Genomic DNA, 10,612 nt, shown 5'->3' on the forward strand with positions numbered 1-10,612 from the left:
TTTTGACACTGCTCTTATTGGGTTGACCCTCTTTCTTCTCTTCTTTGCTATCATCTGTCTTCTTGCCTTTTCCTTTCTCTTTCTTCCATTTGTAGCAGTCACGTTTAAAGTGACCCTTCTTGCTACAATGATGGCATTCAACATCTTTGCCACATGATTTACTGCGTCCCTTACTATCATATTTGCCTTTCTGCTGTGATCTGCCCCTACTATGCAAAGCACTCGAAGACTTACTGGATGTATTGTTTTGCCAATTCATTTCTTTCATGAGTAGAGCACTCTCTACATCAGCATATAAAAGGATCACATTAGAGTTGCTCATAGCAGTTCTAAATGTATCCCAACTCTCTGGTAGAGTGCAAAGCAAGAACGTAGATGAAGGCTTCCCCTCTCACGGCGGCAGATCGTGCAATATCTCTCTTTTTGTTATCATGCCAATGACTTCTGTTCTTACTCTTCCAATAAGGACACTTCATCACTTCATCCACATGGTTCTCGGCACCACATGAAGACCAACATCCTCAGGCTCCTCTTCCTTCTTCAACATTGACACCTTATAGCTGAGAGGAGGTTCCTACCCTTCTTGATATTTCATAGGTTTCGGCACTTGTCTTCGACATCGTCCTTCCCCCCTTGTCGTACCTTCCCCTATGCATTGCATAATTTCATCATCTTTATACTAGGGAACTTAGGCACGTAAACCATTTCCCCAGGAGGGACATTGTCCAAGTGATACTTATTGCATAAGCATTCTTTAACACGTAGCATACTATGCATCCCATGGTACAAAGCACCACTGGACGGATCCTAAGCTATTTCCACTGGCAAATTACACCACCATCCTTCTTCCCATGATACTTCATCACATTTCTCTCATCATCGACATCCTCAAGTGGTTAGGTACGCTTATAGTGTTTTGCGACGTGTTGGATGTATCATTCCTACTCCCATCTTTTGGGTTACTATTACTTAATTGGCCACCATCCCTAAAATTAACTTTTCACCCCAAAAAAAAGTTCAATATGGTTGCATCCACTTTTGTAGGGCTTGATAGGCTACTCAGCAGAAGACGATCATCCTTTGTTTGATGTCTTGTCCTCTCTAGGGTAACTACTTGGACTCCCTTGGTAAGATAAACATCGTCTCTGTAATCTTAGTAGGCCACTGGGTAGCCAACGTGCATCCTATGTCCGATGCCCTGGCTGCTTTGGGTTGGGACACCTGGGAATAAACATTGTTAGTTTTTCCTTTTAGGCTTAATTTTGGGCCTAAGAGGGGGTGTTGGGCTGAAATACGCTTTACAACTAATTGACATTTTTAAACAGCCCGAAGACATGTTTAATTAATGAAAAACGCAAATTTGGTGCATGGTTCAAGAGAATTTCAATGATCTCCTAAAACCCTAATTTTTTGGGAAATCCTTTAGCATCTATAAATAGACAGGCTATCCACCATTTAGCCTTATCCTTTTATATAACTTTCTCACTCTACCATGCAAGTTTTAGTCATCAGCCATCTACCATCTCCTATCTAGCCATCACCTACTACAGCCCATCACTATCCAACCCTAGGCAATCTGTTTTCAGCAATCGCCCTGTTGTTCGAAGGTCTTCATCTCCTGCATCATCATAGCACCTGATCAACCTGCGTTTTCAGCATCTACTACCAGTCAAAACACTATTGTCTCTCTCCCACCAGGCGAGTGTTATAGTACCTACGTTTTTGTTGTCCAACAGGCCATCTACATTAGCACACGCCTCTCTTATTGTCGCCTCAATTTCCTGACACTAATGATCAGCATTTGGTGTTTCTCGTACTTCCACACTCCCACTGGTGTCACAACACTTGGGATCCATCTCCAATGGACGTCACTCTTCAACGCTACATTGCTCTACCCTTGGGTATTCTGTACACTCTTACATTCATTCACTTCAAAGTTTCTTCTCTCTCTGTTTGACTCTGTGTTTGAGTTTTGAGTTTTTGTGTTTTGCATTTAAACTTTAAGGTTTAAGTTTTGCTTGTCTCTAGCTGAGTCTTTGTGTTTCAATCTTGGTCATACATGCAAAATTTTGTCAGCACAAACCCTAGCATATCTTCACACAAACTAGCTTTGTGTGCAGTCCACTAGTAATTATTGGCTGACCTATCCTATTTTATGGGGCTATTTATGTCAGCCCAGCCCACACACTTTTCCATCATTCTGATTAAAAGATTCTAGATTGCTAATCATGGAGATTCCTACACAAACTTCGATATTCACACCCCGTCAGATCGTCAAGGTGGAGATACAAAGCTAAGCAAGAAGAGCTTTGTAGAAAACATCATTCTGGGATGAGGGGAGATCTAATAAGGGTATCCCACTCATGTACTCAAACTACAAATCTTTACAAGAGATGTTGACTCGTCCTACATCTCCTTCACCTATTGATGCAATCATTCATTGGGGGGGGATCTAACAAGACAAACAGCTATCTCAACCACATCTCAAGGGTTATCCAAAATGTGAAGGTCTTCATCTAACAGACTTTTGACAATTTGGTCCAAATCTCAAAGGCTTCAAGAATACACCAAATGTGCATAAGAACCACATCCTTCAATATCAGAAGAAAAACGATCAAACACGAGAATTGAGCCAATCCCAAGAAGCACCTGTTCTGGGATCCATAAGAGGCCACGGAATGGGGAGAGTAATAAACTCCCAAAGGTAAAAGTGTCAAGGATAGCCTACACCTTTGCAATCTCAAAGGCTACTCCAAAGGCATTTAGGGCGGTTATACATTGCCGATACCTTGCCCAACCTGTGCCCAAGACCTGGGTGGAGGAGATGAGTGACACATCACGGACTGTGTGTATAGGGGTGCGATAAGTTGACAGACAGACAGGACAAAATGTCAAGACATGCTAATACGTTAGTGGCTCAGGTTCTTGCTGATGCTAGGCTTTAGCCAGTCTCCGCATAGGATCTGCAGTAGCAGACATATTTTGGCGGGGATTAGCCCTTGTACTCTTCTGTCCACAGCAAAATAGGTTTGACAAGTTACCATCCAATAATGGGCGGAGCGAGTGTGTAAGCAGTCTGCGCCCAATAGCTTCTTCCCTTGCTTATGATTTGTAGGAAATTGAGTGTTTGGGCGTCCAAATGGCAATGTGTAACCACTCTTAGAGCTTTCTAAAATCTGTGGGCATCAGTAAAATGGTCCACACATGGGACTTTTTTCCTTAAATGCTTCAGCTCCAAACTTTGAACATTTGTTTGGGTCCTAAGCGAGCAAGATGACCATAGTGCCTTCAAATTGAAAGGGTGAAGTAGTTTCGTGGAAGTTCTTTGTGTGCTAAAACTCAAAGCTCTGAAAAATGGTTGAGCGAGATCATTGGAAACATTACTTCTGATTATTTACAAAAGTTGAAAGCAATGCTATAGAGTTTCAAGTCAGGTGAAGCCTCCCAAGAATGGAAGGCAAGGAAGGTGAGGGCCTTACCTACGCATGAGACCAACATTCCGCGACAGTGAGAGCGCCGTGTTTGGCGAGCATGCCGTGGATGATTTCGGCCAGTAGGCGGAAGGCAATCTCTTGCGGACCTTGGGATCGGTGGGACCCTTGGGACCTATGCTGCTCCTGCTCCTTGTCGCGCCCTTGCCGCTAGTGCTGCTGCTGCTGCTTGAAACGACAAATTTGGATGCCGCAGACCTTGCTAACAGCCTAGCCTGGTAGCGAACATTCTCAGGCTCTCTCTTTTTTTTAAAAAAAATCTCTCTCTCTCTCTCTCTCTCTCTCTCTTATTCTTGCTTCCCCACCCAACGTGTAGCGAAAGGTGTTTATGAAAAACCAAGGTTTAAAGGTTTTGATGTAAAGCGCATTTCCAAGACTACGTTGACATGTGCAGGCACTCGGTTGTTTTTGAATTGCTTGGAGGTGAGTCGTGACCTTTACTTTTTGTTCCTCAGAACAGAACGTATATTTCTTTTTTTGACATTCTAAATCTCCTATAAAAATAGTTAATATCAAACGAAAGTAACATTATTTTATAATTTACCAAGCAAATCACCAACCCTAACAAAATCTTAACCTTGAGAAAAAATCATAATATTTTTTTTAAAAATTCAAGACTTAAAAATACATCTATTCTATTATGTATATTATTGAGAGCTCTACCTTGGGGATCTCGAACTAATGAGAAAACTCCCGAACCTATGTGGTATAAGGAGAAGGAGTTCGGTATTCAACAAGTAAATATGGTTTTTTCTTGGAGGGTGAGTGGGGGGTTATGTTTATTTTGTATCATTTCCCCTACTCAATGGAATACATGTGCACACACATACTCTTTCTCTCTCACACACACAATTGAACACAAGATATGATCAAGGAAAAGGGAAAGGCACTTCTTTGAAAATTTGTATGTGGCGAGAGAGAGAGACACAGAGAGAGAGATTAAACATATGAAATGAAATTATATTTTGAAGGTTGAACATGTGTATGTAATGTGTAGATACTCTAAAACCATACACATGCATACACTATAAAAAAAAAGAATTGAATTTATTTTTTATTGAGTATTTTTTAATATTATTGGATGGGATAATGATTGTAATGGTTGAACATGTTCTTTAAAATCACACACAAATACACAGACTATAAAAAGACATTAAGAATATATGTACGCACACACATGTAAGTGCATATATATATATATATATATGTAAACACATGTATACATATATATAGATATGCTCATCTATACGTAAATATATATGAGTAAAAAAATAGGAAGAGAAACACACGTGCACATGTATACATATATGTAGATACTCTCATATACACATAAATAAATATAAGGAAAAACGAGAGATATAGAGAGCAAAGGAGAGAGAATGGACATGCACTTATAAAACACACACTTATAAATATGCACACATGCACATATACTGATACACATATCTACACACAAATACATACATATAATGTATATATACATGTGCATACACATATATACACATGTACACATATGAGGTGAAGTAAGATGAGATATAGTAGGAAGAAAAAGAAATGAGAAAAAATAAAAATGATGAGAGGAAGAGTGATGACACATATTTACAAGATTACACAAATAGGCATGCACATATTAAATATACATGTACACACACACACACACATATATATACACATGTACGCATCCACATATACGAAGCATAGAAAAAACAAGAATGCATTAAAGGAAAAAAATTGTGTGTGTGTCTCATTCATATATACGCATATATTCGCACATACACATGTTGATAATGTATTAATCATTAACTATTATTATTATATAAATTATACTTAATCTATAATCAATACATATATATATAATTGAATTTACATTATATATTTTTTATTATCTAAATTGATTAAAATGTTAATATTAATATATCAATTAATTATTAATAATGTATATAATGTATATGTATATACTAATTAATCAATGAGCCAATGTATTATGTGTTATGTATATATATTAATATATTATTATTTTAACTCATTATTATTATGTATAATGATATTTCATATATTATTTATATTAATAATAATTATAATATATGTATTCTAATTATTAATATATTAATTATTTTTTAAATACACTTAATTAAATTTCAACTAACTTGCTATATATGTAATTTTGTATGTATGTTAATAGTTATTAATTATGAGAGAGAGAGAGAGAGAGAGAGAGAGAGAGAGAGAGAGAGAGAGAGAGAGGGAGAGAGCGAAGAATAAGAAGAATAAGAAGAATAAGAATAAGAAAAATAAAATGAAAAATTTCTCAATTTACTTTACGGTTTATCAAATTTACGTGACGTTATTAGCTTAGTGTGTGTGAATAATATGCATGCTATGATAGGCTCAATGTGAATAGAAATCACCATTAAATATGTTTGTTGTTTGGAAACTTTGAGAAATGGTCATCATATGTCATTGGAGAAATAGTTTAGGCTAATGGTGCATTTCACAACCTTTTATTTTTTCATGTGAACCTCCTCTTAGAATCATGCAAGATGTACATAGCTTTTGAGCGTGTAGTTTAAGCCTTATCTAGGAACCAATGTTTGTAAAAACTTCCACATTTCTACCGAATAAGAGTGATTTTATTTTCCCTTAGGAAATTCTCTTTTAGAAGTAATCCTTTCTGGGAATATCTATCTACAATAATCCTAGCATTGGGCTTGGATGGGTTTGGAGGGGAGCCACATGACATTAAAAAACCTTAGAGTGGTACGTAAGAGTCTCCTTACATTTAACGAAATGGTGCCAAGCATACAAAAATGTTAACACGAGGACAAGGGGATATAAAGACACCTTCTACAAAAAATTCAAAGTTGTCATTCACTTGGATCCATACATGTCTTTGAGTATTTTAAAGAAATACTCCAATAACTCTCCCTTGTGGTGCATACATACTATTCTTTTTTTTCTTCTCTCTTATATTTTCTCACTTCATACATCTCACTTTTCTTAGCCTTTTATTAAATTAACTATAACACTCCTTTTCAAATTTTGGAGCTTCGTAAATGATACATATACGAAAAAAGCTTTTGCCACCAAAAGAATAAAAGGTAATAATATATTAGTATACGAAAGGATTCATAACAAAGGCCACATTTATAATTGTGAGATTTGAGACTATTCTCAATTATAATTCAAAGCCTTTTCTACCATGAACCTCTCTTCAAAGAAAGCTTTATCTCCTTTTGGAGGATGAAACGTATTATAAGAAGTATATAAACCTTTTCACATTCTCTCTACTCAAAATCTTATCAAATTATTCATCCCATATTATAAAGCATCACATTATATTAGTAATACACATGCACAACTCTCCCTTAAATTTTCCAACCTTCGTAATTTACCTTCCATCTTACTATTATATTATTTTAGCTACAAGTTCGGAAAGCCTCGAACCTCCAGAGGGCTTCCCGAACCTATCCCCTTTTCCAAACCTCTTTTCTTTAATCAAAACCCCCTCCCTTCCTTTCTTTCTTGAAAGGTGAGAAGGATCGAAGCTTGCACGCGAGCTATGGCGGGAGAGCAAGAGCAAGAAAGAGAGAGACAAGAAATGGGAACTCCAACAGTCACAATGTGTGACCGGGCCTTCCTTTATTCAAACTATCACTAAAAGAATAAAGAATAAAGTGACGTGACGGGCGCCCGCCACCTGCAGTGTGCAGTGGCGGGTACTGTCAGTGTAGTAATACACGGGGCGGCACGGCGGAGGCGCCTTTACCCCCAACATTTCTCACGTGTAATATCTTATTTTCTCTTCCTCTTCCCTTTTTTTATTAAAGCCTCCTTTTCTCACCTCCCTTTTTAATTAAATTCCTCCCCCCTCCCCCCCCTCTCTCTCATGTGGAGGGCCTAAGCTCTCTCTCTCTCTCTCTCTCTCTCTCTCTCTCTCTCTCTCTCTCTCTCTCTCTCTCTTTTCAGACGAGAGACACGAGCACGTTTTCAGTGAGAGCAGAGAGACACGAGCACATTTTCAGCGAGAGCTGGCACTTGGCATATGCACACATAAGCATGCTCGAACACTCTTCAGACGGTTGGTACGCAAAAAGAAGCAGGAATACCTGAGCAGACTAGAAACAGAAATGTATTCCATGTGCTTGGGACAAGACAGCAAGAGAGCATGGAAAAAGATGCATGGAGCCAGCCACCCCTACAAATTACTAGACCGAATGATTGGCATGGATATGCTTCCCTGGCCAAGAGCCTATGCCACTCCCCTCAACCTCAAGGCCAGCAAATTGCAGATTTTTCACTGAAAAAATAGTGAGGAATGCCATATGGAAGCTGAAAATGGAAGAGCCCAAGACCATGAGGGTTTAGTGGCTGAACACTTCACGCATGCCTGTGATATTCTGGCACCAACATTGGCTCGCATCTTTAATAGGGCAGTTTGTGAGGGATTTCCAACCTGTTGGTCAGACCATATTATTGTGCCGCTCTTTAAGAGTGGAGACCCCGTGCTACCTAGTAACTACTGAACTATCATGATTGGACACATGCTGGCCAAGATATATGGCACTATCGTGAACAAGCGTTGAGTGAATGGGCCGAGATGCATGGCCTTAGGTCAAAAGGCCAGGCCGGCTTCAGGAGGGGATATACAACTCTAGACCATATCTTTACGTTGAGGGCAATCATTGAAGAAGGCAAGGCATTCAAGAAAAAGATCTATTGCTGTTTTGTGGACTTTCGCAAGGCCTTTGACACAGTGCCACGTGCTAGACTCATGAAAAGAATGCAAAACATTGATGTGCCCGTAGAGATACAGTGAAGTATCTATGCCCTGTATGAGACAGTGACAAGCAGAGTACGAACACCTAAGGGCATCTCAGATAGAGTCAATAGCACCATTGGGGTGAAACAAGGCTGTCCACTTTCACCGACACTTTTTGGGCTGTATATAGATGAAATTTCAGAATATGTGGATAGGACGGGTGGGGCCAGAGCCAGCCTAGCCAGAGTGCTGATACCATTACTGCTTTATGCCGATGATATTGTACTTATATCTGACTCACCTCAGGGACTAAATAGACACTTGGATGCATTATCAGCTTTTTGCAGAGATAGAGATCTTAAGGTGAACCTTGGGAAAACTAAAGTTATGGTATTTAACACTTCAGCTACTTGGGTGACAAGAGCTGAGCACCAGTTTACTTTTGACGGAGAGCCAGTGGAGATGGTTAGGCAGTATGTTTATTTGGGGGTCACATTGAAGGGACCACAATTCTCTTGGAGAGAGACATCAGAGGCTCGTTTGGCAAAAGCATATGCAGCCTTAGGTGCATTGGAGAGGCAATGTGCTCACATACAATTTCATGAGCCGCGCACCAAACTATGGCTTTTTGACACCTTGGTTACACCCACACTCCTATATGGGGCAGCTATTTGGGGTCCGAGTCTCTTTCACACGAGGAGACAGCCTTTGGGAGACCAGGATGGACCAGAGAAGGAATACTATGATGGATGGGAGCATATGGAAAGACCACTGGTCATGATGATCTCACGCATGATACGAGCGAAGAGCTCGACCCCATATGAGATTATTAGAGCTGAGTTGGGGGCATCACCCATGGTGGCTGAGGCCTTGGTTCAGGCAGTGACTTTCATACATAGACTATGGGAGCTCCCCCAAGATAGATACCCACGGCTAGCCCTGGCCTCTTCTAGACAACTAGCAGCAGATGGTGACAGACACTGTTGGTATGCTCAGATGAGTACATGGATGAGTCTACATGGTCTACAGATTGACAGACTACCCCCCTTTGACTTTAGCCTGGATTGCCCTACACTTGACCTAAGCCGATCAGAGCTAAACCATGTGATCAGAGCAGACATACTGAAGTTAGATACGGAGAAGACCTGGATCCGACCCCCCTCGCCCCATGGCACGAGGATGGCACACTACCAGACCCAATTCCTCCAGGTATCTGAGGATGGTTTCATCACCCAACCCAATTACATGGACACACTGCTGCCTTATGGACTACGCACAGTTATTGGTCAGATCCGCACCTCATCCCACCACCTGAGGATTGAGACAGGCAGATGGGAGGGTATACAGACAGAAGAACGCATATGCCTACTATGCGACAAAGAGCCAGAGACAGAGGAACACTACACTTGCCGATGCACCGTATATTACGACATACGAGGTAGATACCACTGTCTGTTTCGAGAGGGTTTTGGACCCTTGAGACGGATCATGCAGTATGAGGATCAAAGATGCTTGGGATTTTTCCTCTTGGAGCTCCAGAGGTGCAGAGCAACAATTCTACAGAGTAGGAGGCCCCCACAGCTTGGCTCACATAGACAGAGAGCAGTCACTGACTTTTTCATTGATACACGACAGAGTATGGCAGATACCACTACTACTGCCACACAGCCTACAGGAGTACATCATCATTGGACCTCATCTTCTGTAGGTGTCCCTTTGGATAGAGCAGTGGCACTTAGCCGGTCTAGGTGCCCACGTCCACCCGGACGAAGGCCTAGACATCCACACCACATACAAATTAAAGCCATCATTGAGCGCCACAGGAGACAGATGCCAAGACGCCTCAGCCATGCAGAGATACACCTCCCTAGAGAACAGACATATCATTGATGGAGAGTTTTCCTTTCTCTACTCTCACTTTCAGATCAGTGACATGTTTCTCTTTTATAGGACACTATTTCATTTCCTTTTCAGTCTTATAGGCATGTTTTTCATCTTTTTTCTCGTTCCAGATGAGAAACACACCATCATTGTATGTACTGCTTTGGTCTCATAGGCCACATTCTCCTTTTAGAGACGTTAATATACTCTCTCTCTCTCTCTCTCTCTCTCTCTCTCTCTCTCTCTCTCTCTCTCTCTCTCTCTCTCTCTCTCTCTCTCTCTCTCTCTCTCTCTCTCTCTCTCTCTCTCTCTCTCTCTCTCTCTCTCTCTCTCTCTCTCTCTCTCTCTCTCTCTCTCTCTCTCTCTCTCTCTCTCTCTCTCTCTCTCTCTCTCTCTCTCTCTCTCTCTCTCTCTCTCTCTCTCTCATTCAGAAGAGTCATTGACTCTTAAGCTAAATGGCCTTATTGATTCCATATGCTCC

At 40.5% G+C, this 10,612-nt stretch overlaps 1 pseudogene; it reads left to right on the plus strand.

The window, feature by feature from the left end:
* Positions 1-8,262: 8,262 nt before the first annotated feature.
* On the plus strand, positions 8,263-10,140 carry LOC148015098 (uncharacterized; annotated as a pseudogene).
* The last annotated feature ends 472 nt before the right edge of the window (positions 10,141-10,612 follow it).

This window comes from Lygodium microphyllum, chromosome 24 (genome assembly GCF_053477565.2).
Source record: "Lygodium microphyllum isolate KBCC chromosome 24, Lygodium_microphyllum_v1.1.10, whole genome shotgun sequence".
Classification (NCBI taxonomy): Eukaryota; Viridiplantae; Streptophyta; class Polypodiopsida; order Schizaeales; family Lygodiaceae; genus Lygodium; species Lygodium microphyllum.